This window comes from Arachis stenosperma, chromosome 5 (genome assembly GCF_014773155.1).
Source record: "Arachis stenosperma cultivar V10309 chromosome 5, arast.V10309.gnm1.PFL2, whole genome shotgun sequence".
NCBI lineage: Eukaryota > Viridiplantae > Streptophyta > Magnoliopsida > Fabales > Fabaceae > Arachis > Arachis stenosperma.
In genome coordinates this window covers 110,753,931-110,780,195 of record NC_080381.1, presented here as the reverse complement: position 1 = coordinate 110,780,195, position 26,265 = coordinate 110,753,931, and the positions used below count along the sequence as shown (strand labels likewise).

At 39.1% G+C, this 26,265-nt stretch overlaps 2 non-coding genes across 2 annotated transcripts; one reads left to right on the top strand and one right to left on the bottom strand.

The window, feature by feature from the left end:
• The first annotated feature begins 4,908 nt into the window (after positions 1-4,908).
• LOC130932289 (small nucleolar RNA R71) lies at positions 4,909-5,016 on the top strand. Its single transcript, XR_009067446.1, has one exon. It is a non-coding gene; the product is annotated as a small nucleolar RNA R71 (small nucleolar RNA).
• A 10,726-nt stretch (positions 5,017-15,742) lies between these two features.
• LOC130984505 (small nucleolar RNA R71) lies at positions 15,743-15,846 on the bottom strand. The gene has a single exon (XR_009088440.1). It is a non-coding gene; the product is annotated as a small nucleolar RNA R71 (small nucleolar RNA).
• Between the last annotated feature and the right edge of the window lie 10,419 nt (positions 15,847-26,265).

Here is a 26,265-nt window from a genome sequence, read left to right as displayed (position 1 = left end):
CGCCATCAATTCTAGCTTATACCACGAAGATTCCGGTTAAAGAACCCAAGAGATAAACATTAGAGCCTTGTTTGCTTGTAGAACGGAAGTGGTTGTCAGTCACACGTTCATAAGTGAGAATGATGATGAGCGTCACATAATCATCACATTCATCAAGTTCTTGAGTGAGAATGAATATCTTGGAATAAGAACAAGCTAAATTGAATAGAAGAACAATAGTAATTGCATTAATACTCGAGGTACAACAGAGCTCCACACCTTAATCTATGGTGTGTAGAAACTCCACCGTTGAAAATACATAAGAACAAGGTCTAGGCATGGCCGTGAGGCCAGCCTCCCAATAATCTAAGAACTAGACGTCCAAAGATGGTCTAGAGATCTGATGTGATCAAAAGATGTCAAATACAATAGTAAAAGGTCCTACATATAGGGAACTAGTACCTTAAGAATTACAAAGGTGAGTAAATGACATAAAAATCTACTTCTGGGCCCACTTGGTGTGTGCTTGGGCTGATCATTGAAGCATTTTCGTGTAGAGACTCTTCTTGGAGTTAAACGCCAGCTTTTGTGCCAGTTTGGGCGTTTAACTCCCACTTTGGTGCCAGTTCCAACGTTTAACGCTGGTAATTCTGAAGGTGACTTTGAACGCCGGTTTGGGCCATCAAATCTTGGGCAAAGTATGGACTGTCATATATTGCTGGAAAGCCCAGAATGTCTACTTTCCAACGCCGTTGAGAACGCGCCAATTGGGCTTCTGTAGCTCAATAAAATCCACTTCGAGTTCAGAGAGGTCAGAATCCAACAGCATCTGCAGTCCTTTTCAGTCTCTGAATCAGATTTTTGCTCAAGTCCCTTAATTTCAGCCAGAAAATACCTGAAATCACAGAAAAACACACAAACTCATAGTAAAGTCCAGAAAAGTGAATTTTAATTAAAAACTAATAAAAATATACTAAAAACTAACTAAAATATACTAAAAACATACTAAAAACAGTGCCAAAAAGCGTACAAATTATCCGCTCATCACAACACCAAACTTAAATTGTTGCTTGTCCCCAAGCAACTGAAAATAAATAAGATAAAAAGAAGAGAATATGCAATGAACTCCAAAAACATATATGAAGATCAGTATTAATTAGATGAGCGGGGCTTTAGCTTTTTGCCTCTGAACAGTTTTGGCATCTCACTTTATCCTTTGAAATTCAGAATGATTGGCTTCTTTAGGAACTCAGAATCCAGATAGTGTTATTGATTCTCCTAGTTAAGTATGATGATTCTTGAACACAGCTACTTTATGAGTCTTGGTCGTGGCCCAAAGCACTCTGTCTTCCAGTATTACCACCGGATACATACATGCCACAGACACATAATTGGGTGAACCTTTTCAGATTGTGACTCAGCTTTGCTAGAGTCCCCAATTAGAGGTGTCCAGGGTTCTTAAGCACACTCTTTTTGCCTCGGATCACAACTTTATTTCTTTCTTTTTCTTTCTTTTTCTCTTTCTCCCCTTTTTTTTTCTTTTTTTTTCTTTTTTTTCATTTTTTTTGTATTCACTGCTTTTTCTTGCTTCAAGAATCATTTTTATGATTTTTCAGATCCTTAGTAACATGTCTCCTTTTTCATCATTCTTTCAAGAGCCAACAATTTTAACATTCATGAACATCAAATTCAAAAGACATATGCACTGTTTAAGCATACATTCAGAAAACAAAAGTATTGCCACCACATCAAAATAATTAATCTGTTATAAAATCTAAAATTCATGCAATTCTTCTCTTTTTCAATTAAGAACATTTTTTTAAGAAAGGTGATGGATTCATAGGACATTCATAACTTTAAGGCATAGACACTAAGATACTAGTGATCATAAGACACAAACATGGATAAACATAAGCATGAAAATTCGAAAAACAAGAAAGTAAAGAACAAGGAGATTAAAGAACGGGTCCACCTTAGTGATGGCTTGTTCTTCCTCTTGAAGGTCTTATGGAGTGCTTGAGCTCCTCAATGTCTCTTCCTTGTCTTTGTTGCTCCTCTCTCATGATTCTTTGATCTTCTCTAATTTCATGGAGGAGAATGGGATGCTCTTGGTGCTCCACCCTTAGTTGTCCCATGTTGGAACTCAATTCTCCTAGGGAGGTGTTGATTTGCTCCCAATAGTTTTGTGGAGGAAAGTGCATCCCTTGAGGCATCTCAGGGATTTCATGATGAGTGGGATCTCTTGTTTGCTCCATCCTTTTCTTAGTGATGGGCTTGTGGTTATGCCTTCTCAGTTGAACCGGCTTCCCTCTTGAGTTTTTCTTCCATTGAGTGCCCTCTTTATAAATGTTTATGAGGACTTGGTCCAACCTTTGATCAAAGTTGACCCTTTTTAAGTTTGAAAGGGATCTCGGGGATCACCTTCTTCAAGGCCACAACTTCACAGAAGTGGTCTTGATGCACCCTTGAGATGAATCTCTCCATTTCCCATGACTCGGAGGTGGAAGCTTTTGCCTTCCCTTTCCTCTTTCTAGAGGTTTCTCCGGCCTTAGGTGCCATAAATGGTTATAAAAAAGCAAAAAGCAATGCTTTTACCACACCAAACTTAAAAGGTTTGCTCGTCCTCGAGCAAAAGAAGAAAGAAGAGAGTAGAAGAAGAAGAAATAGAGGAGATGGAGATGGCTTTGTAGTTCAGCCAAAGGGGAAAAAGTGGTGTTTAGGGTGTGTGAAAATGAGGGAGTGAAGATGGGTTTATATAGGGGTTGTGGGGTAGGTGGAGATCCTGTGGGGTCCACAGATCCTGAGGTGTCAAGGAAAATTCAACCCTGCACCAAGTGGCGGACAAAAATGCACTATGTGCCAATTCTGGCGTTAAACACCGGGCTGGTACCCATTTCTGGCGTTTAACGCCATCTTCTTGCCCTTTCCTGGCGTTTAACGCCAGTCTGGTGCCTCTTTCTGGCGTTAAACGCCCATAATGGTGCCAGACTGGGCGTTAAATGCCCATTTGCTGCCCTTACTGGCGTTTAAACGCCAGCAAGGCCTTCCTCCAGGGTGTGCTATTTTTCTTTCTGTTTTTCATTCTGTTTCTACTTTTTCAATTGATTTGTGACTTCCAATGATCATCAACCTATAAAAATCATAAAATAACAAAAGAAATAGATAGATATAATAAAATTGGGTTGCCTCCCAACAAGCGCTTCTTTAATGTCAGTAGCTTGACAGTGGGCTCACATGGAGCCTCACAGATACTCAGAGCAATGTTGGAACCTCCCAACGCCAAACTTAGAGTTTGAATGTGGGGGTTCAACACCAAACTTAGAGTTTGGTTGTGGCCTCCCAACACCAAACTTAGAGTTTGACTGTGGGGGCTCTGTTTGACTCTGTTTTGAGAGAAGCTCTTCATGCTTCCTCTCCATGGTGACAGAGGGATATCCTTGAGCCTTAAACACAAAGGATTCTTCATTCACTTGAATGATCAATTCACCTCTGTCCACATCAATCACAAACTTTGCTGTGGCTAGAAAGGGTCTGCCAAGGATGATGGATTCATCCATGCACTTCCCAGTCTCTAGGACTATGAAATCAGCAGGGATGTAATGGTCTTCAACTTTTACCAGAACATCCTCTACAAGTCCATAAGCTTGTTTCTTTGAATTGTCTGCCATCTCTAGTGAGATTCTTGTAGCTTGCACCTCAAAGATCCCTAGCTTCTCCATTATAGAGAGAGGCATGAGGTTTATACTTGACCCTAGGTCACACAGAGCCTTCTTAAAGGTCATGGTGCCTATGGTACAAGGTATTGAAAACTTCCCAGGATCTTGTCTCTTTTGAGGTAATTTCTGCCTAGACAAGTCATTTAGTTCTTTGGTGATCAATGGAGGCTCATTCTCCCAATTCTCATTACCAAATAACTTGTCATTTAGCTTCATTATTGCTCCAAGGTATTTAGCAACTTGCTCTTCAGTGACATCTTCTTCCTCTTCAGAGGAAGAGTACTCATCAGAGCTTGAATGGCAGAAGTAAATCCAATAGAATCTCTATGGTTTCAGTCTGAGCCTCAGATTCCCATGGTTCCTCATTAGGGAACTCATTGGAGGCCAGTGGACGCCCATTGAGGTCTTCCTTAGTGGCGTTCACTGCCTCTTCATCCTCTCCAAGTTCGGCCATGTTGATGGCCTTGCACTCTCCTTTTGGATTTTCTTCTGTATTGCTTGGAAGAGTACTAGGAGGGGGTTCAGTAATTTTCTTGCTCAGCTGTCCCACTTGTGCCTCCAAATTCCTGATGGAGGACCTTGTTTCAGTCATGAAACTTTGAGTGGTTTTGATTAGATCAGAGACCATGGTTGCTAAGTCAGAGTGGTTCTGCTTAGAATTCTCTGTCTGTTGCTGAGAAGATGATGGAAAAGGCTTGCCATTGCTAAACCTGTTTCTTCCACCATTATTGTTGTTGAAACCTTGTTGAGGTCTCTGTTGATCCTTCCATGAGAGATTTGGATGATTTCTCCATGAAGGATTATAGGTGTTTCCATAGGGTTCTCCCATGTAAATCACCTCTTCCATTGAAGCGTTCTCAGGATCATAAGCTTCTTCTTCATATGAAGCTTCCTTAGCACTGCCTGGTGCAGCTTGCATTCCAGACAGACTTTGAGAGATCATATTGACTTGTTGGGTCAATATTTTGTTCTGAGCCAATATGGCATTCAGAGTATCAATCTCATGAACTCCTTTCTTTTGACTTGTCCCATTGTTCACAGGATTCCTTTCAGAAGTGTACATGAATTGGTTATTTGCAACCATTTCAATTAGTTCTTGAGCTTCTACAGGCGTCTTCTTCAGATGAAGAGATCCTCCAGCAGAGCTATCCAATGACATCTTGGACAGTTCAGACAGACCATCATAGAAAATACCTATGATGCTCCATTCAGAAAGCATGTTAGAAGGACATTTTCTTATCAATTGTTTGTATCTTTCCCAAGCTTCATAGAGGGATTCACCTTCCTTCTGTCTGAAGGTTTGGACTTCCACTCTAAGCTTACTCAATTTTTGAGGTGGAAAGAACTTTGCCAAGAAGGCATTGACTAGCTTTTCCCAAGAGTTCAGGCTTTCTTTAGGTTGTGAGTCCAACCATATCCTAGCTCTGTCTCTTACAGCAAAAGGGAATAGCATAAGTCTGTAGACTTCAGGGTCAACCGCATTAGTCTTGACAGTGTCACAGATTTGCAAGAACTCAGCTAAAAACTGATGAGGATCTTCCAATGGAAGTCCATGGAACTTGCAATTCTGTTGCATTAGAGAAACTAATTGAGGCTTAAGCTCAAAGTTGTTTGCTCCAATGGCAGGGATAGAGATGCTTCTCCCATAGAAGTCGGGAGTAGGTGCAGTAAAGTCACCCAGCACCTTCCTTGCATTGTTGGCAGTGTTTTTATTTTCGGCTGCCATAGGTTCTTCTTGTTTGAAGATTTCTGTTAGGTCCTCTACAGAGAATTGTGCTTTAGCTTCTTTTAGCTTTCACTTCAAGGTCCTTTCAGGTTCATGGTCAGCTTCAACAAGAATGCCTTTGTCTTTGTTCTGCTCATATGAAAGAGAAGAGAACAAGAAAATGTGGAATCCTCTATGTCACAGTATAGAGATTCCTTGAGGTGTCAGAGGAACAGAAAAATAGAAGGAAGAGGGAGAAGAATTCGAAATTAGTGAGATAGAGTTCGAATTGTGCATTGAGGAGGAGTGTCACTCCATAAATAGAAGGATGTGAGAAGAGGGGAAGAAATTTTCGAAAATTAAGTGTGGAAAAGAAATCAAGTGATTTTTGAAAAAGATTTTGAAAAACTATTTTGAAAAAGATGTGCTTAAGAAGATATGATTGAAAAGATATGATTTGAAAAACAATTTAAAAAGATTTGATTTTAAAAATTAATGACTTGCCTAACAAGAAAAGATATGATTCAAACATTAAACCTTTCTCAACAGATAAGGCAACATACTTGAAATGTTGAATCAAATCATTAATTGATAGCAAGTATTTTTGAAAAAGGAAAGAAATTGATTTTGAAAAAGATTTGATTGAAAAGATATGATTTGAAAAAGATTTGATTTTGAAAAACTTTGAAAACCTGAAAAAAATTTGCATTAAAAACAAAATCTTCCCTCTTGTGCCATCCTGGCGTTTAACGCCCAAAATGCTACCCTTTTGGCGTTAAACGCCCAACCAGGTATCCCGGCTGGCGTTTAAACGCCAGTTTTCCTTCTTCACTGGGCGTTTTGAACGCCCAGTTTTTTCTGTATAATTCCTCTGCTGCATGTACTGAATCTTCAGTTCTCTTTATTATTGTCTTGAAAATAAAACCAAGATCAAATAAACAATGCATCCAAGACACCAAATTTAAAATAAGACACTAGACTTAAACAAGAAACATAAAATATTTTTTTTGGTTTTTATGATTTTGTAATTTTTTTGTGCTTTTTCAAAAATTATATGAAAAAAGAAAATAAAGGTTTCAGAATTCTTAATGAGAATTCCAGGAATCATTGCAATGCTAGTCTAAGACTCTGGTCCAGGAATTAGACATGGCTTCACAGCCAGCCAAGCTTTCAAAGAAAGCTCCGGTCCAAAACACTAGACATGGCCAATGGCCAACCAAGCCTCAGCAGATCATTGCTTCAACAGCAAGATTGATAGAAATCAACAAGCTCTTGTGATGATAAGTTGAAACCTCGGTCCAATAAGATTAGACATGGCTTCACAGCCAGCCAGATTTTAACAGATCATCATGAAACTCTAGAATTCATTCTTAAAGAAATTTGAAAAAAATACCTAATCTAAGCAACAAGATGAACCATCAGTTGTCCATACTCGAAACAATCCCCGGCAACGGCGCCAAAAACTTGGTGCACGAAATTGTGATCACTACTTTTCACAACTCAAATAATCCCTAGTAATGGCCCCAAAGACTTGGTGCTCAATACCATGGCATCACAACTTCGCACAACTAACCAGCAAGTGCACTGGGTCGTCCAAGTAATAAACCTTACGCGAGTAAGGGTCGATCCCACGGAGATTGTTGGTATGAAGCAAGCTATGGTCACCTTGTAAATCTCAGTTAGGCAGACTCAAATGGTTATGGATGATATATGAATAAAACATAAAGATAAAGATAGAGATACTTATGTAATTCATTGGTGAGAATTTCAGACAAGCGTATGAAGATGCTTTGTCCCTTCCCTCTCTCTGCTTTCCTACTGTCTTCATCCAATCCTTCTTACTCCTTTCCATGGCAAGCTGTATGTTGGGCATCACCGTTGTCAGTGGCTACAGTCCCGTCCTCTCAGTGGAAATGTTCAACGCACCCTGTCACGTCACAGCTATCCAGCTGTCGGTTCTCGATCATGTCGGAATAGAATCCAGTGATTCTTTTGCGTCTGTCACTAACGCCCCACAATCGCGAGTTTGAAGCTCGTCACAGTCATTCAATTATTGAATCCTACTCAGAATACCACAGACAAGGTTTAAACCTTCCGGATTCTCTTGAATGCCGCCATCAATTCTAGCTTATACCACGAAGATTCCGGTTAAAGAACCCAAGAGATAAACATTAGAGCCTTGTTTGCTTGTAGAACGGAAGTGGTTGTCAGTCACACGTTCATAAGTGAGAATGATGATGAGCGTCACATAATCATCACATTCATCAAGTTCTTGAGTGAGAATGAATATCTTGGAATAAGAACAAGCTGAATTAAATAGAAGAACAATAGTAATTGCATTAATACTCAAGGTACAGCAGAACTCCACACCTTAATCTATGGTGTGTAGAAACTCCACCGTTGAAAATACATAAGAACAAGGTCTAGGCATGGCCGTGAGGCCAGCCTCCCAATAATCTAAGAACTAGACGTCCAAAGATGATCTAGAGATCTGAAGTGATCAAAAGATGTCAAATACAATAGTAAAAGGTCCTACTTATAGGAAACTAGTAGCTTAAGAATTACAAAGGTGAGTAAATGACATAAAAGTCCACTTCCGGGCCCACTTGGTGTGTGCTTGGGCTGAGCATTGAAGCATTTTCGTGTAGAGACTCTTCTTGGAGTTAAACGCCAGCTTTTGTGCCAGTTTGGGCGTTTAACTCCCACTTTGGTGCCAGTTCCGGCGTTTAACGCTGGTAATTCTGAAGGTGACTTTGAACGCCGGTTTGGGCCATCAAATCTTGGGAAAAGTATGGACTATCATATATGCTGGAAAGCCCAGAATGTCTACTTTCCAACGTCGTTGAGAGCGTGCCAATTGGGCTTCTGTAACTCCAGAAAATCTACTTTGAGTGCAGGGAGGTCAGAATCCAACAGCATCTGCAGTCCTTTTCAGTCTCTGAATCAGATTTTTGCTCAAGTCCCTTAATTTCAGCCAGAAAATACCTGAAATCACAGAAAAACACACAAACTCATAGTAAAGTCCAGAAAAGTGAATTTTAATTAAAAACTAATAAAAATATACTAAAAACTAACTAAAATATACTAAAAACATACTAAAAACAGTGCCAAAAAGCGTACAAATTATCCGCTCATCAGTAATGCACCTGCAACTTTTCAACACTGCATGCTTTCCATCTTCTCGGATATGATAGAGAAGTTCATTGAAGTTTTCATGGATGACTTTTCAGTATTCGGAGATTCCTTTCCTAATTGCTTAAATCATCTTTCCTTGGTATTAAAAAGATGTCAAGAGACCAATTTGGTCTTGAATTGGGAAAAATGCCACTTTATGGTAACAGATGGAATAGTCCTTGGCCATAAAGTTTCTAACCAAGGTATTGAGGTGGACAGTGCTAAGGTGGAGCTAATTGAAAAATTACCTCCACCAAGTGATGTCAAGGCAATTAGAAGCTTTTTGGGTTATGCTGGCTTCTACAGAAGGTTTATTAAAGATTTTTTAAAGATAGCCAAGCCCTTAAGCAATCTCCTTATGTCTGATACACCATTTATCTTTGATGAGAAGTGCATGCTTGCATTTGAAAACTTGAAAAAGAAGCTGTCCTCAGCTCCTATCATCACCCCACCTGATTGGAATTTGCCATTCGAACTGATGTGTGATGCATCTGATTTTGCAGTTGGGGCAGTGTTAGGACAGAGAAAAGAAAATTTGGTGCATGTCATATACTATGCCAGCAAGGTCCTCAATGACACTCAACAAATTATACCACTACCGAAAAGGAGTTGCTGGCAATAGTTTTTGCATTTGAGAAATTTAGATCATATCTCATTGGCTCTAAAGTTATTGTTTTCACTGATCACACAGGACTCGAATATCTATTTGCCAAACAGGAGTCGAAACCAAGACTAATCAGATGGATATTATTGTTGCAAGAATTCAACATTGAGATTAGAGACAAAAAGGGTATGGAGAACAAGGTAGCAGATCATCTATCCAGGATCCGTTGTGAGGAAGGTGCTACACATGATACAAGTGTAAATGAGTTCTTCCCAGATGAGCAGTTAATGTTGGTTCACAAGGCACCCTGGTTTGTAGATATTGCTAATTTTAAGGCAGCTGGTGACTTGCCTCCTGGAATCAACAAATATCAAAGAAGAAAACTCATCAATGATGCTAAATATTTCATTTGGGATGAGCCATATCTCTTCAAGAAGTGCTCAGATGGAATCCTCAGAAGGTGCATTTCAAAAGAAGAGGGACGAGAGGTCCTATGGAGTTGCCATAGTTCTAGTTATGGAGGTCATTTTAGAAGAGAAAGAACTGCAGCAAAGGTACTGCAATGTAGGTTCTTCTGGCCCACTATCTTCAAGGATGCTAAGGAACTGGTAAGGAGCTGCAATGAGTGTCAAAGGGCTGGAAATCTGCCCAAGAAAATGAGATACCACAGCAATATATCTTAGAACTTGAACTATTCGACGTGTGGGGGATCGACTTCATGGGACCATTCCCAACCTCATATTCGAACAAGTATATCTTGGTGGCAGTGGACTATGTATCTAAGTGGGTGAAGGTCGTGGCAACCCCAATAAATGACAACAAGGTGGTCATAAACTTTCTTAGAAAGAATATCTTCACCAGATTTGGAGTCCCACGAGCCCTCATCAGTGACGGAGGGAGTCATTTTTACAATAGACCATCGGAGACCCTACTCCTAAGGTATGGAGTGAAGCATAAGGTCGCCACACCTTATCATCCCCAAACAAGTGGGCAAACTGAAATATCTAACAGAGAGTTAAAAAGGATCTTGGAAAAGACTGTGGGGGCATCAAGAAAGGACTAGGCAAAAAAGCTAGATGATGCTCTTTGGACATACAGGACAGCCTTCAAAATACCAATTGGGATGTCCCCATATCAACTGGTGTACGGAAAGACCTATCACTTACCATTAGAGCTGGAGCACAAAGCCTTTTGGGCTCTCAAGATACTAAACCTCGACAGCACTGCTGCTGGTGAAAATAGGGTCTACAGCTGCAAGAACTAGAAGAGTTTAGGTCTCAAGCCTATGAAAATACCAAGATCTATAAGGAAAAAGAAAAAAGGAGACATGATCTCAACCTGGCACCAAGAATTTTCGAAGCAGGACAATATGTGCTTCTCTACAACTCCAAACTGAGACTCTTCCCTGGTGGTCCGACCCTTTCTAGTCACAAAAGTCTCACCTTATGGACACATAGAAATCATGGACGAAAGCTCAGAAAGGACATTCACTGTGAATGGACAAAGACTCAAGCACTACTTGGGTAGCATGGGGAAAGACCCCAAACAAAAGTATAATCTCAACTAGAGAAGCCACCGTCGAGCTAGCAACACTAAAAAAGTGCTTTGTTGGGAGGCAACCCAACCTGAGGTAGTCTCTTTCCATTATTGTCTCAATAAAGGACTCAAGTAGAATTCTCCGTATTGTGAGGAGCTAAGTTTGGTGTTGCACACCAAAACCTCCCAAGGGTGAATCTGAAACTCTAAGTTGGTGTTCCACCAAAAGATTCACCCTGAAGAGTGCATTGCAACCCTTCATTGATAAAAGCATCTGCTCTAACAAACAGATAAACTACTTGACAAATGTTTAATCTCTAATGCATAAATTGCTTTTCTAATTCATAATCATTTTTGAATAAAAGCACATGAGATTTTTGCATGTATTCAATTTGTTGCATTAGGCAAAGAACTAAGTTTGGTGTTCACACACCAAATTAAGTTCAGAAATTCACAGGAATACATGCATGCTAACTACTTTCTAAAGTGCTTGGGGGAACAAGCAACTTCCAATAGTTTTACAGGAATTCAACCAATCTCAGGAAGGAACCATACATCATCATCTAAGGAAGACATCAGGAGGTTGTATTGATCTATCTCTGAGTTATAGTGTTTTAATTGAAAGTATGATTGAATAATTGCCCTCAGGGATATTCATATTCTGCTTGTTCTCTCCCTAGTCACATCTAAGTGTGTTGGTCTAGGCCCCTAGTTTTCAATGTCATCTTGCTTATATGTATGCTTGTCCTTCTAAGTCAATTAAAAAGAAAATGTTATGAAAAACAAGAGTGGACTTATTTGGTGAAGCGAATTCTGAATGTTTGTGGTAGGGTCGTTGATTAGCTAAGTTGGTTCACCAACAAGGTGTATAGGTAACTATATGCTTCAATTTACACGCTTGAGACACACCCTATGAGACTAACCAAACAATAAGATCCCAATAAGAGAAAAGAAAGAAAAACAATAAGAAATAGGGCTAGGCACCAAGGGTTTGAATATTGAGGCATGTGTATGTGGTGTTCCTATGCAAGGGATATGCTTGGATGACTAAGCTCTTAGGGGTGCCTTATCACCTGGTAACTTGGGTTAACTAATCCAGGATTATCAGCTGAAAGTCCACTATCAAGAGCAACCTTTGCTACAGAGCACTTAGTAACCCAAAGAGGTGCTGGACACCAAGGCCTCAAGAAAGAAAAAAAATAACAAGCCATGTGCCTGTGGTGTGTATGTATGGGGGAAAGAGACTTGAGGGATGATGAGCGGATAATTTATACACTTTTTGGCATTGTTTTTAGGTAGTTTTTAGTATGATCTAGTTACTTTTAGGGATGTTTTCATTAGTTTTTATGCTAAATTCACATTTCTGGACTTTACTATGAGTTTTTGTGATTTTCTGTGATTTTAGGTATTTTCTGGCTGAAATTGAGGGACCTGAGCAAAACTCTGATAGGAGGCTGACAAAGGACTGCTGATGCTGTTGGAATCTGACCTCCCTGCACTCGAAATAGATTTTCTGGAGCTACAGAACTCCAAATGGCGCGCTCTTAAAGGCTTTGGAACGTAGACATCCAGAGCTTTGCAGCAATATATAATAGTCCATACTTTATTCGTGATTAGATGACGTAAACTGGCGCTCAACGCCAGTTCCATGCTGCATTCTGGAGTCAAACGCCAGAAACACGTCACGAACCAGAGTTGAACGCCCAAAACATGTTACAACTTGGCGTTCAACTCCAAGAGAAGCCTCAGCTCGTGGATAGATCAAGCTCAGCCCAAGCACACACCAAGTGGGCCCCGGAAGTGAATTTATGCATCAATTACTTACCTCTGTAAACCCTAGTAGCTAGTTTAGTATAAATAGAACTTTTTACTAGTTTATTAAGAGTCTTTGATCATTCGGTCTTGTGACCACACTTGGGGGCTGGCCATTCGGCCATGCCTGAACCTTCATTACTTATGTATTTTCAACGGTGGAGTTTCTACAACCATAGATTAAGGGTGTGGAGCTCTGCTGTACCTCAAGTTTCAATGCAATTACTACTATTTTCTCTTCAATTCGATTTATTCCTATTCTAAGATATTCGTTGCACTTCAACTTGATGAATGTGATGATCCGTGACACTCATCATCATTCTCACCTATGAACGTGCGTGACTGACAACCACTTCCGTTCTGCCTTAGACCGGGCGCATATCTCTTGGATTCCTTGATCAGAATCTTCGTGGTATAAGCTTGAATTGATGGCGGCATTCATGGGAATCCGGAAAGTCTAACCTTGTCTGTGGTATTCCGAGTAGGATTCCGGGATTGAATGATTGTGAAGAGCTTCAAACTCCTGAAGGCTGGGCGTTAGTGACAGACGCAAAAGAATCACGGGATTCTATTCCAACCTGATTGAGAACCGACAGATGATTAGCCGTGCTGTGACAGAGCATTTGGACCATTTTCACTGAGAGGATGAGATGTAGCCATTGACAATGGTGATGCCCTACATACAGCTTGCCATCGAAAGGAGTAAGAAGGATTGGATGAAAGCAGTAGGAAAACAGAGATTCAACAGGGACAAGCATCTCCATACGCTTATCTAAATTCCCACCATTAATTTACATAAGTATTTCTATCCTATTTTATTTATCTTTTAATTATCTAATCCAATCACATTTGAATCAGCCTGACTGAGATCACAAGATGATCATAGATTGCTTCATACCAACAATCTCCGTGGGATCGACCCTTACTCACGTAAGGTATTACTTGGACGACCCAGTGCACTTGCTGGTTAGTTGTGCGGAGTTGTGACTAAGTGTAATTCATGTGTGAGAGCTACCAAATTATTGAAGCCATTGTTGATGATCACAAAATCCGTGCACCAAGTTTTTGGCGCCGTTGCCGGGGATTGTTTGAATTACAATTACGTGCAACCACAGCGCCATGTTTTTCTGATCCGGCAATAGCACCAAGTTTTTGGCGCTGTTGCCAGGGATTGTCCGAGTTTGGACAACTAACGGTTCATCTTGTTGCTCAGATTAGGTAATTTTCTATTCAAAAAAGTTTTCAAAAAAATTTTTCAAAATTTTTCCCTTTGATTTCGAAAATTTTTCAAATTTTTTTTAGAATGAATTCTAGTGTTTCATGAAGCAGGTTGAAGCTTGGCTGGCTGTAAAGCCATGTCTAATTCCTGGGGTTTTAATTGAGGACTATGAATTCATTACTTCCTTTTTCCAAAATATGTTTTCGAAAAATTTATTAAGAAAATACAAAAAAAATCATAAAATCATAAAAACAAAAAATATTTTGTGTTCTTGTTTGAGTCTTGAGTCAATTTTTAAGTTTGGTGTCTATTGCATGTTCATCTTATTCTTGCATTTTTTTCGAAAATTCATGCAATCATAGTGTTCTTCATGATCTTCAAGTTGTTCTTGGTAAGGCTTCTTGTTTGATCTTGATGTTTTCTTGTTTTGTATTTTTTGTTGTTTATCATATGCATTCTTCGTTTGTTAGAGTCCAAGCATTAAAGATTTCTAAGTTTGGTGTCTTGCATGTTTTCTTTGCATCAAAAGTTTTTCAAAAATATGTTCTTGATGTTCATCATGATCTTCAAAGTGTTCATCTTGACATTCATAGTGTTCTTGCATGCATCATGTGTTTTGATCCAAAATTTTCATGTTTTGGGTCATTTTTGTGTTTTTCTCTCTCATCATTAAAAATTCAAAAATCAAATCTTTTTCATTTTTTTATTTATTTTCGAAAATTTTAAAAATATTTTTCAAAAATCTTTTTCTTAATATTATTTCATAATTTTCGAAATTACACTAATAATTAATGTGATTGATTCAAAAATTTGAAGTTTCTTAATTTCTTGTTAAAAAAGGCTCAATCTTTAAATTCTAGAATCACATCTTTTAGTTTCTTGTTAGTTAAGTAATTAATTTTAATTTTAAAAATTAAATCTTTTTCAACCATATCTTTTTATCATATCTTTTATATCTTTTTCAAAATTTTATCTTTTTCAAAAAAAAATTTCAAAATATCTTATCTTATATTCTTATCTTCTTATCTTTTCAAATTTGATTTTCAAATTTTTTCAACTAACTAGTTAACTTTTTGTTTGTTTCTTATCTTTTTCAAAACCACCTAACTACTTCTCCCTCTCTAATTTTCGAAAATATCTCATCCCTTTTTCAAAATTCTTTTTAAATTAATTGATTGTTTTAAATTTAATTTTAATTCTATCTCATCTTTAATTTTCGAAAATCACTAACTCCTTTTCAAAATTAATTTTCGAATTCTCTGTCTCATATTATTCTATTTATTTATTCATTCACTAACACTTATCTTCACCTCTCTTCATCTCAATTCACTACCCCTATCCTTACTCTTCTGTTTGGATTCTCCTTTCTTTATTCCCTTTCTTCTTCTACTAACAATAAGGAACCTCTTTACTGTAACATAGAGGATTCCTCTTTCTTTTCTTGTTCTCTTCTTCCCTATATGAGCAGGAATAAGGAAAAAGGCATTCTTGTTGAAGCTGACCCTGAACCTAAAAGGACTCTGAAGAGGAAATTAAGAGAAGCTGAATTACAACAATCCAGAGACAACCTTACTGAAATTTTCGAACAGGAAAAAGACATGGCAGCCGAACCTAACAACAATAATGCAAGGAGGATGCTTGGTGATTATACTACACCTACTTCCAAGTTTGATGGAAGAAGCATCTCAATCCCTACCATTGGGGCAAACAATTTTGAGCTGAAACCTCAACTAGTTGCTCTAATGCAACAAAACTGCAAGTTTCATGGACTTCCATCAGAAGATCCCTATCAGTTTTTAACTGAGTTCTTGCAGATCTGTGAGACTGTAAAGACGAATGGAGTAGATCCTGAAGTCTACAGGCTCATGCTTTTCCCTTTTGCTGTAAGAGACAGAGCTAGAACATGGTTGGATTCACAACCTAAAGATAGCCTGGACTCTTGGGATAAGCTGGTCACGGCCTTCTTGGCTAAGTTCTTTCCTCCTCAAAAACTGAGCAAGCTTAGAGTGGATGTTCAGACCTTCAAACAAAAAGATGGTGAATCCCTCTATGAAGCTTGGGAAAGATACAAAGAGATGACCAAAAGATGTCCTTCTGACATGTTTTTAGAATGGACAATGATAGATATATTCTATTATGGTCTATCTGAGTTCCCTAAGATGTCATTGGACCATTCTGCAGGTGGATCCATTCACCTAAAGAAAACACCTGTAGAAGCTCAAGAACTTATTGATATGGTTGCAAATAACCAGTTCATGTACACTTCTGAGAGGAACTCTGTGAATAATGGGATGCCTCAAAGGAAGGGAGTTCTTGAAATTGATGCTCTGAATCCATATTGGCTCAGAACAAAGTGTTGAATCAGCAAGTCAACATGATTTCTCAAAGTCTGAATGATGGCAAAATGCATCCAATAGTACTAAAGAGGCATCTTCTGAAGAAGAAGCTTATGATCCTGAGAACCCAGCAATGGCAGAGGTAAATTACATAGGTGGACCTTATAGAAACACCTATAATTCATCATGGAGAAATCATCCGAATTTCTCATAGAAGGATCAACAAAAGCCTCAACAAGGCTTTAATAATGGTGGAAGAAGTAGGCTCAGCAATATCAAGCCTTATCCATCATCTTCTCAACAACAGACAGAGAATTATGAACAGAATACCTCTAACTTAGCAAATTTAGTCTCTAATCTGTCTAAGGCCACTTTAAGTTTCATGAATGAAACAAGGTCTTCCATCAGAAATCTAGAGGCACAAGTGGGCCAGCTGAGTAAGAAAATCACTGAAACCCCACCTAGTACTCTCCCAAGCAATACTGAAGAAAATCCAAAAAGAGAGTGCAAGGACATTGATATAATCAATATGGCCGAACCTAGAGAGGAAGGAGAGGACGTGAATCCCAATGAGGAAGACCTCATGGGAGGTCCCTCAAGCAAGAAGGAGTTTCCTATTGAGGATCCAAAGGAATCTGAGGCTCATATAGAGACAATAGAGATTCCATTAAATCTCCTTCTGCCATTCATGAGCTCTGAAGACTATTCTTCCTCTGAAGAGGATGAAGATGTAACTGGAGAGCAAGTTGCTCAATATCTTAGAGCCATCATGAAGCTAAATGCCAAGTTATTTGGTAATGAGAGAAAGCATGAACAGCTTCTCTCAATGCAGAGTCAAATAGAGCCCCCACAGTCAAACTCTAAGTTTGGTGTTGTGAGGCCATAACCAAACTCTAAGTTTGGTGTTGAACCCCCACATTCAAACTCTAAGTTTGGTGTTGGGAGGTCCTAACATTGACCTGATCACCTTTGTGGCTCCAAGAGAGCCCATTGTCAAGCTAGTGACACTAAAAGAGCGCTTGTTGGGAGGCAACCCAATTTTTATTTATCTAATTTTATTTTATTTTCATTGTTCTTTTATGTTTTATTAGGTTTATGATCATGTGGAGTCACGAAAAAAAATATTAAAATTAAAAACAGAATCAAAAACAGCAGAAGAAAAATCACACCCTGGAGGAAGGACTTACTGGCGTTTAAACGCTAATAAGGAGCATCTGGCTGGCGTTCAATGCTAGAACAGAGCATGGATCTGGCGCTGAACGCCAGAAACAAGCAACATCCCGGTGTTCAAATGCCAGGAATGTACCCTGAGGAGAGCTGGTGCTGAACGCCAGAAACAAGCATGGAACTGGCGTTTGATGAGCGGATAATTTATACGCTTTTTGGCATTGTTTTTAGGTAGTTTTTAGTAAGTTCAAGCTGCTTTTAGGGATGTTTTCATTACTTTTTATGTTAAATTCTCATTTCTGGACTTTACTATGAGTTTGTGTGTTTTTCTGTTATTTCAGGTAATTTCTGGCTGAAATTGAGGGACTTGAGCAAAACTCTGAAAAAGGCTGACAAAAGGACTACTGATGCTGTTGGAATCTGACCTCCCTGCACTCGAAATGGATTTTCTGAGCTACAGAACTCCAATTGGCGCGCTCTCAACGGCGTTGGAAAGTAGACATTCAGGGATTTCCAGCAATATATAATAGTCCATACTTTATTCGGAAATTGACGACGTAACTTGGCGTTGAACGCCAAGTACATGCTGCTGTCTGGAGTTAAACGCCAGAAAAACGTCATGATCCGGAGTTGAATGCCCAAAACACGTCATAACTTGGAGTTCAACTCCAAGAAAAGCCTCAGCTCGTGGATAGATCAAGCTCAGCCCAAACATACACCAAGTGGGCGCCGGAAGTGGATTTATGCATCAATTACTTACTCGTGTAAACCCTAGTAGCTAGTCTAGTATAAATAGGATAACTTACTATTGTATTAGACATCTTTGGTCTCAGTTTTGTTTTATTCTTCATCTTAGGAGACTATTGATCACGTTTTGGGGGCTGGCCATTCGGCCATGCCTGAACCTTTCACTTATGTATTTTCAACGGTGGAGTTTCTGCACACCATAGATTAAGGGTGTGGAGCTCTGCTGTACCTCAAGTTTCAATACAATTACTATTACTTTCTATTCAATTCTCTCTTATTCTTATTCCAAGATATACGTTGCACAACACCTTGATGAATGTGATGATCCGTGACACTCATCATCATTCTCACCTATGAACGCGCGTGATTGACAACCACTTCCGTTCTACTCTAGGTCGGGTGCATATCTCTTAGATTTCCCAACAGAATCTTTGTGGTATAAGCTAGATAGATGGCGGCATTCATGGGGATCCGAAAAGTCTAACCTTATCTGTGGTATTCTGAGTAGGATTCCGGTATTGAATGACTGTGACGAGCTTCAAACTCCTAAAGGCTGGGCGTTAGTGACAGATGCAAAAGAATCAATGGATTCTATTCCAACCTGATTGAGAACCGACAGATGATTAGCCGTGCTGTGACAGAGCATTTGGACCATTTTCACTGAGAGGATGGGATGTAGCTATCAACCAAGGGTGATGCCTCCAGACGATTAGCCGTGCAGTGACAGCGCATAGGACCATTTTCCCGAGAGGATTGAAAGTAGCCATTGATGATGGTGATGCCCTACATACAGCTTGCCATGGAAAGGAGTAAGAAGGATTGGAAGAGCGAATAGTGAAGTAGAGTTTCAAGAGGAGCACAGCATCTCCATACGCTTATCTGAAATTCCCACTCTTGATTTACATAAGTATTCCTATCCCTTTTATTTTCTTTTATTATTGATTTTCGAAAACCAAAACTATTTAATCTGCCTAACTGAGATTTACAAGGTGACCATAGCTTGCTTCATACCAACAATCTCTATGGGATCGACCCTTACTCGCGTAAGGTTTATTACTTGGATGACCCAGTACACTTGCTGGTTAGTTGAACGGAGTTGTGAATTCAAATAGAGCCAATTATTAAATTTCATATAAGTACAAAGAACATGGATCACAATTTCGTCCACCAGCGTTCAACGCCAGAAACATGCTACACATGGGCGTTGAATGCCCAGAACGTGCACCACTTCGGCGTTTAAACGCCAGAATGGTATGCTAGGGCATTTTACATGCCTAATTGGTGTAGGGATGTAAATCCTTGACACCTCAGGATCTATGGACCCCACAGGATCCCCACCTAACATATTCCCACCTTACCTCCTAATTAATCCTATAACACACTTTCCCAAAAATCCTTCACCAATCACCTCAATCTCTCTTCCCAATTACCCCCTTCACCACTCACATCCATTCACTCTTCCCCATAAACCCCGCCTACCTTCCAAATTCAAAAATCTTTCCCACCCAAACCCACCCTAAAATGGCCGAACCTACCCCCTCTCACTTCCCTATATAAACCCCTCCATTCTCCTTAATTTTCACACAACACACACCTCTCTTCTCCTACTTGGCCGAATACACCTCTCCCCCTCTCCTCCATATTTTCTTCTTCTTCTTCTTCTTTTCTTTTTTCTCTTGCTCGAGGGCGAGCAATATTTTAAGTTTGGTGTGGTAAAAGCATAAGCTTTTTGTTTTTCCATTACCATTGATGGCACCTAAGGCCGGAGAATCCTCTAGAAAAGGGAAAAGGAAGACAAAAGCTTCCACCTCCGAGTCATGGGAGATGGAAAGATTCATCTCCAAAGCCCATTAAGACCACTTCTATGATGTTGTGGCCAAGAAGAAGGTGATCCCTGAGGTCCCTTTCAAGCTCAAGAAAAATGAGTATCCGGAGATCCGACATGAGATCCAAAGAAGAGGTTGGGAAGTTCTAACCAACCCCATTCAACAAGTCGGATTCTTAATGATTCAAGAGTTCTTTGCCAATGCATGGATCACTAGGAACCATGATCAAAGTGTGAACCCGAGTCCAAAGAATTATCTTACAATGGTTCGGGGGAAATACTTAGATTTTAGTCCGAAAAATGTGAGGTTGGCATTCAACTTACCCATGATGCAAGGAGATGCACGCCCCTACACTAGAAGGGTCAACTTTAATCAAAGGTTGGACCAAGTCATTATGGACATATGCGTGGAAGGAGCTCAATGGAAAAGAGACTCCAAAGGCAAGCCGGTTTAACTAAGAAGACTGGACCTCAAGCCTGTGGCTAGAGGATGGTTGGAGTTCATTCAACGCTCCATCATCCCCACTAGCAACTGATCTGAAGTTACTGTGGATCGGGCTATCATGATTCATAGCATCATGATTGGAGAGGAAGTAGAAGTTCATGAAGTCATCTCCCATGAATTCTACAAAATAGCCGATAAGTCCTCTACTTTGGCAAGGCTAGCTTTTCCTCATCTTATTTGGCATCTACGTTACTCAGCTGGAGTTATCATAGAAGGAGACATCCTCATTGAGGAGGACAAGCTCATCACTAAGAAAAGGATGGAGCAAACAAGAGAGCCCACTCATGGAACCCAAGAGACGCATGAGGAAGCTCATCACCAAGAAATCCCGGAGATGCCTCAAGGGATGCACTTTTCTCCCAACAACTATTGGGAATAACTCAACACTTCCTTAGAAGATTTGAGTTACAATGTGGATCAATTAAGGGTGGAACATCAAGAGCACTCCATCATTCTCCATGAAATTAGAGAAGATCAAAGGGCAATGAGGGAGGAGCAACAAAGGCAAGGAAGGGATATAGAAGAGCTTAAGGACATCATTGGTCCTTCAAGAAGAAGACGTTACTAAGGTGGATTCATTCCTTGTTCTTATTTTTTTCTGTTTTTCGGTTTTTATGTTATATGTTTATCTATGTTTTGTGTCTCTACTTCATGATCATTAGTAGTTAGTAACTATGTCTTAAAGTTATAAATAAATTCCATGAATCCTTCACCTCTCTTAAAAGAAAAATGTTTCTAATTCAAAAGAACAAGAAGTACATAATTTTCGAATTTATCCTTGAATTTAGTTTAATTATATTGATGTGGTGACAATACTTTTTGTTTTCTGAATGAATGCTTAAATAGTGCATATTTTTTATCTTGTTGTTTATGAATGTTAAAATTGTTGTCTCTTGAAAGAATGATGAACAAAGAGAAATGTTATTGATAATATGAAAAATCATGAAATTGATTCTTGAAGCAAGAAAAAGTAGTGAAAAAGCAAAAGCTTGCGAAAAAAAAAAAAAAAAAATTGGCAAAAAAAAATATAGAAAGAAAAAGAAAAAGCAAATAGAAAAAGCCAATAGCCCTTAAAACCAAAAGGCAAGGGTAAAAAGGATCCAAGGCTTTGAGCATCAATGGATAGGAGGGCCCAAGGAAATAAAATCGAGGCCTAAGCGGCTAAATCAAGCTGTCCCTAACCATGTGCTTGTGTCATGCAGGTCCAAGTGAAAAGCTTGAGACTGAGTGGTTAAAGTCGTGATCCAAAGCAAAAAGAGTGTGCTTAAGAGCTCTGGACACCTCTAACTGGGGACTCTAGCAAAGCTGAGTCATAATTTGAAAAGGTTCACCCAGTCATGTATCTGTGGCATTTATGTATCTGGTGGTAATACTGGAAAACAAAGTGCTTAGGGCCACGGCCAAGACTCATAAAAGTAGCTGTGTTCAAGAATCAACAAACTTAATTAGGAGAATCAATAACACTATCTGAAATTCTAAGTTCCTATAGAAGCCAATCATTCTAAACTTCAAAGGAAAAAGTGAGATGCCAAAACTGTTCAGAAGTAAGAAGCTACAAGTCCTGCTCATCTAATTAGAATTAATATTCATTGATATTTTAAAATTTATAGTATATTCTCTTCTTTTTATCCTAATTGATTTTTAGTTGCTTGGGACAAGCAACAATTTAAGTTTGGTGTTGTGATGAGCAGATAATTTATTTTTATGCTAAATTCACATTTCTGGACTTTACTATGAGTTCGTGTGATTTTTTGTGATTTCAGGTATTTTCTGGCTGAAATTGAGGGACCTGAGCAAAACTCTGATAGGAGGCTGACAAAGGACTGCTGACACTGTTGGAATCTGACCTCCTTGCACTCGAAATGGATTTTCTGGAGCTACAGAACTCCAAATGAAGCGCTCTCAACGGCTTTGGAAAGTAGACATTCAGAGCTTTCCAGCAATATATAATAGTCCATACTTTATTCGTGATTAAACGACGTAAACTGGCGCTCAACGCCAGTTTCATGCTGCATTCTGGAGTCAAACGCCAGAAACACGTCACGAACCAGAGTTGAACGCCCAAAACACGTTACAACTTGGCGTTCAACTCCAAGAGAAGCCTCAGCTCGTGGATAGATCAAGCTCAACCCAGGCACACACCAAGTGGGCCCCGGAAGTGAATTTATGCATCAATTACTTACCTCTGTAAACCCTAGTAGTTAGTTTAGTATAAATAGAACTTTTTACTAGTTTATTAAGAGTCTTTGATCATTCGGTCTTGTGACCACACTTGGGGGCTGGCCATTCGGCCATGCCTGAACTTCGTTACTTATGTATTTTCAACGGTGGAGTTTCTACACAACATAGATTAAGGGTGTGGAGCTCTGCTGTACCTCAAGTTTCAATGCAATTACTACTATTTTCCCTTCAATTCGATTTATTCCTGTTCTAAGATATTCGTTGCACTTCAACTTGATTAATGTGATGATCTGTGACACTGACGTTAGAATTTTTGCTAGTAAAGAATTTATAAAAATATTCGCGTTGTAGATATAGCTTCTAAACTAACAGAAATCCCTTCGTACAAAAGTTTGGTTGTCACAAGTAACAAACCCCTTTAAAATTGATAACCGAGTATTTAAACCTCGGGTCGTCTTCTCAAGGAATTGCAGGGAGGTATGTTCTTATTATTGGTTATGAAAAAAATGTGTTTTGGGGTTTTGGATTAAGGTAAAAGGTTAATTGAATGACAGTTAAAATAAAATAATAAAAACTGTAAAATAAACCTTTGGCAAGGTATAAGAATTGGAAGTCCTATCCTAGTTATCCTTATCAATTGTGATGAGAATTGGATTTTTCTCCCACTTTGTTAACCTCTAACTATGAAGGTAAGTTAAGTGGGTGAATTAATTTTGATTCCTCAGGTCCTGGTCTTTCTTTGGGAAAAGTCAGAGTTATTGGAACTTGAATTAATGAAATGAAGAAATCCAATTTTCAATCAACAATGAGTTTGATAACTCAAGAGTCACCAATTATTTAACCAAAGCCAAAACGGGAAACTATCTAAATTAAATAAAAAGCATTCATAAATAAAACAATCATAAACTGAAATATCTCAAATAACATTAATGAAGAAAATCAATCTAAACATGGAACATTGAAAATAAATAAATACAAAGAACATTGAACCTGGGATTGAGAGTCACTCCTAAAACTAAGAGAAGTCCTAAATCCTAATCCTAAGAGAGAGGAGAGAACCTCTCTCACTAAAAACTACATCTAAAACTAAAATTATGAATTATGAGAGCATAATCTGAATGGATGCAATCCCTCTACTTTATAGCCTCTAATCTGAGTTTTCTGGGCCGGAAACTGGGTCGAAAACAGCCCAGAAATCACTGTAGAAGAAATCTGCCACGCTGGTTTTTCGTCACTGCGACGCGGCCGCATGGAGCATGCGGTCACGTCGCCTAGCGTCAGGGCCACTATGGCATATTTTATATATCAAATCGAAGCTCCGGATGTTAGCTTTCCAACACAAGTGGAACCGCGTCATTTGGATCTATGTAGCTAAAGTTATAGCCGTTTGAGTGCGAAGAGGTCAGGCCGGACAGCTTAACAACTTCTTCAACTTCTTGTATTCCTTCCACTTTTGCATGCTTCCTTTCCATCCTCTAAGCCATTCCTGTCCTATAATATCTAAAAACACTTAACACACATATCAAGGCATATAATGGTAATAAAAGAGGATTAATATTAAGCAAATATAAGATCAAAGAAGCATGTTTTCAATCATAGCACAAAATCAGGAAGGAAAATGTAAAACATACGAATTGTATGAATAAGTGAGTAAAGAGTTAATAAAAACCACTCAATTGAGCATAAGATAAACCATAAAATAGTGGTTTATCAGACACTCATCATCATTCTCACCTATGAACGCGCGTGACTAACAACCACTTCCGTTCTGCCTTAGACCGGGCGCATATCTCTTGGATTCCTTGATTAGAATCTTCGTGGAATAAGCTAGAATTGATGGCGGCATTCATGGGAATTCGGAAAGTCTAACCTTGTCTGTGGTATTTCGAGTAGGATTCCGGGATTGAATGACTGTGACGAGCTTCAAACTCCTGAAGGCTGGGCGTTAGTGACAAACGCAAAAGAATCACGGGATTCTATTCCAACCTGATTGAGAACCGACAGATGATTAGCCGTGCTGTGACAGAGCATTTGGACCATTTTCACTGAGAGGATGGGATGTAGCCATTGACAACGGTGATGCCCTACATACAGCTTGCCATGGAAAGGAGTAAGAAGGATTAGATGAAAGCAGTAGGAAAACAGAGATTCAACAGGGACAAGCATCTCCATACGCTTATCTGAAATTCCCACCATTAATTTACATAAGTATTTCTATCCTATTTTATTTATCTTTTAATTATCTAATCCAATCACATTTGAACCAGCCTGACTGAGATCTACAAGATGACCATAGATTGCTTCATACCAACAATCTCAGTGGGATCGACCCTTACTCACGTAAGGTATTACTTGGACGACCCAGTGCACTTGCTGGTTAGTTGTGCGGAGTTGTGACTAAGTGTAATTCACGTGTGAGAGCTACCAAATTATTGAAGCCATTGTTGATGATCACAAAATCCGTGCACCAAGGGAGTAAGTCCTTAGGGGTGTCTTAACACCTAGCACCTTGAACCAACTAGTTCAGGAGTGTTGGCTGAAAGCTTATCATAAAGAGGCGCCCTCTCACAAAGCACTTAGCCTAAAAAGAATGTAATAAAACCTGGAAAAGAAGGGAAGATCATAAAAAGGAAGTCTCAAAGGATGCAATCAAGTGAGTATTCAAGAGCATGATAAAGCCCTGAAAAACCAGTGAAGGAATGAACCTAAGTTGCTATGCATAAAACCCCATAAACCAGGGATTTGAACTTCTATAATAATTATTTGTGTATCTTGTTCTTTCATTCATTTTTCCTATGTTTCAGTACTTGCTTAGGGACAAGCAAGCTTTAAGTTTGGTGTTGTGATGCCAGGGCATTTAGGCCAGTTTCACTTACCTTTTCATGCATTTTCTTAGGAAATAAGCAAGTTTTGGATGAAAATACACTCACACCTTGATTCAAGCAATTATTGTGAACTTTACATGATTTCATGAGGGTTAGGTAGGAATTGAATGATATAATTGATGATGCATAATTTCATGACTTGGAACAAAGCTTTGATGCACTTTAATTGCTTGATTTCAGGACAAAGGAAGCTAAAAGGAACCACGTTAGCAGCCATATTAATCTAATTAACGTGACCACTAACGTGGAATGGGGACAAGCTTGTACCGTTAATGGAAAAGGTGACCACCAATAACGCCTTCGGAGCCATCATAGCTCACGTTAGTTGCCACGTTAACTACATTAACGTGGTAGCTAACGTGGAGGAAAAGAGGAGCTCCAACGTTAGTGGTAAAAGTGAATGCCTGATGAGCGGATAATTTATACGCTTTTTGGCATTGTTTTTAGTATGTTTTTAGTATGTTTTAGTTAGTTTTTATTATATTTTTATTAGTTTTTAGTTAAAATTCACTTTTCTGGACTTTACTATGAGTTTGTGTGTTTTTTTGTGATTTCAGGTATTTTCTGGCTGAAATTGAGGGACTTGAGCAAAAATCTGATTCAGAGGCTGAAAAAAGGACTACAGATGTTGTTGGATTCTGACCTCCCTGCATTCGAAGTGGATTTTCTGGAGTTAAAGAAGCCCAATTGGGGCGCTCTCAATTGTGTTGAAAAGTAGACATCCTGGGCTTTTCAGCAATGTATAATAGTCCATACTTCGCTCGAGATTTGATGGCCCAAACAGGCGTTCCAAGTCAGCTCAAGAATTCTGGCGTTTAACGCCGGAACTAGCACAAGAATGGGAGTTAAACGCCCAAACTGGCACAAAAGCTGG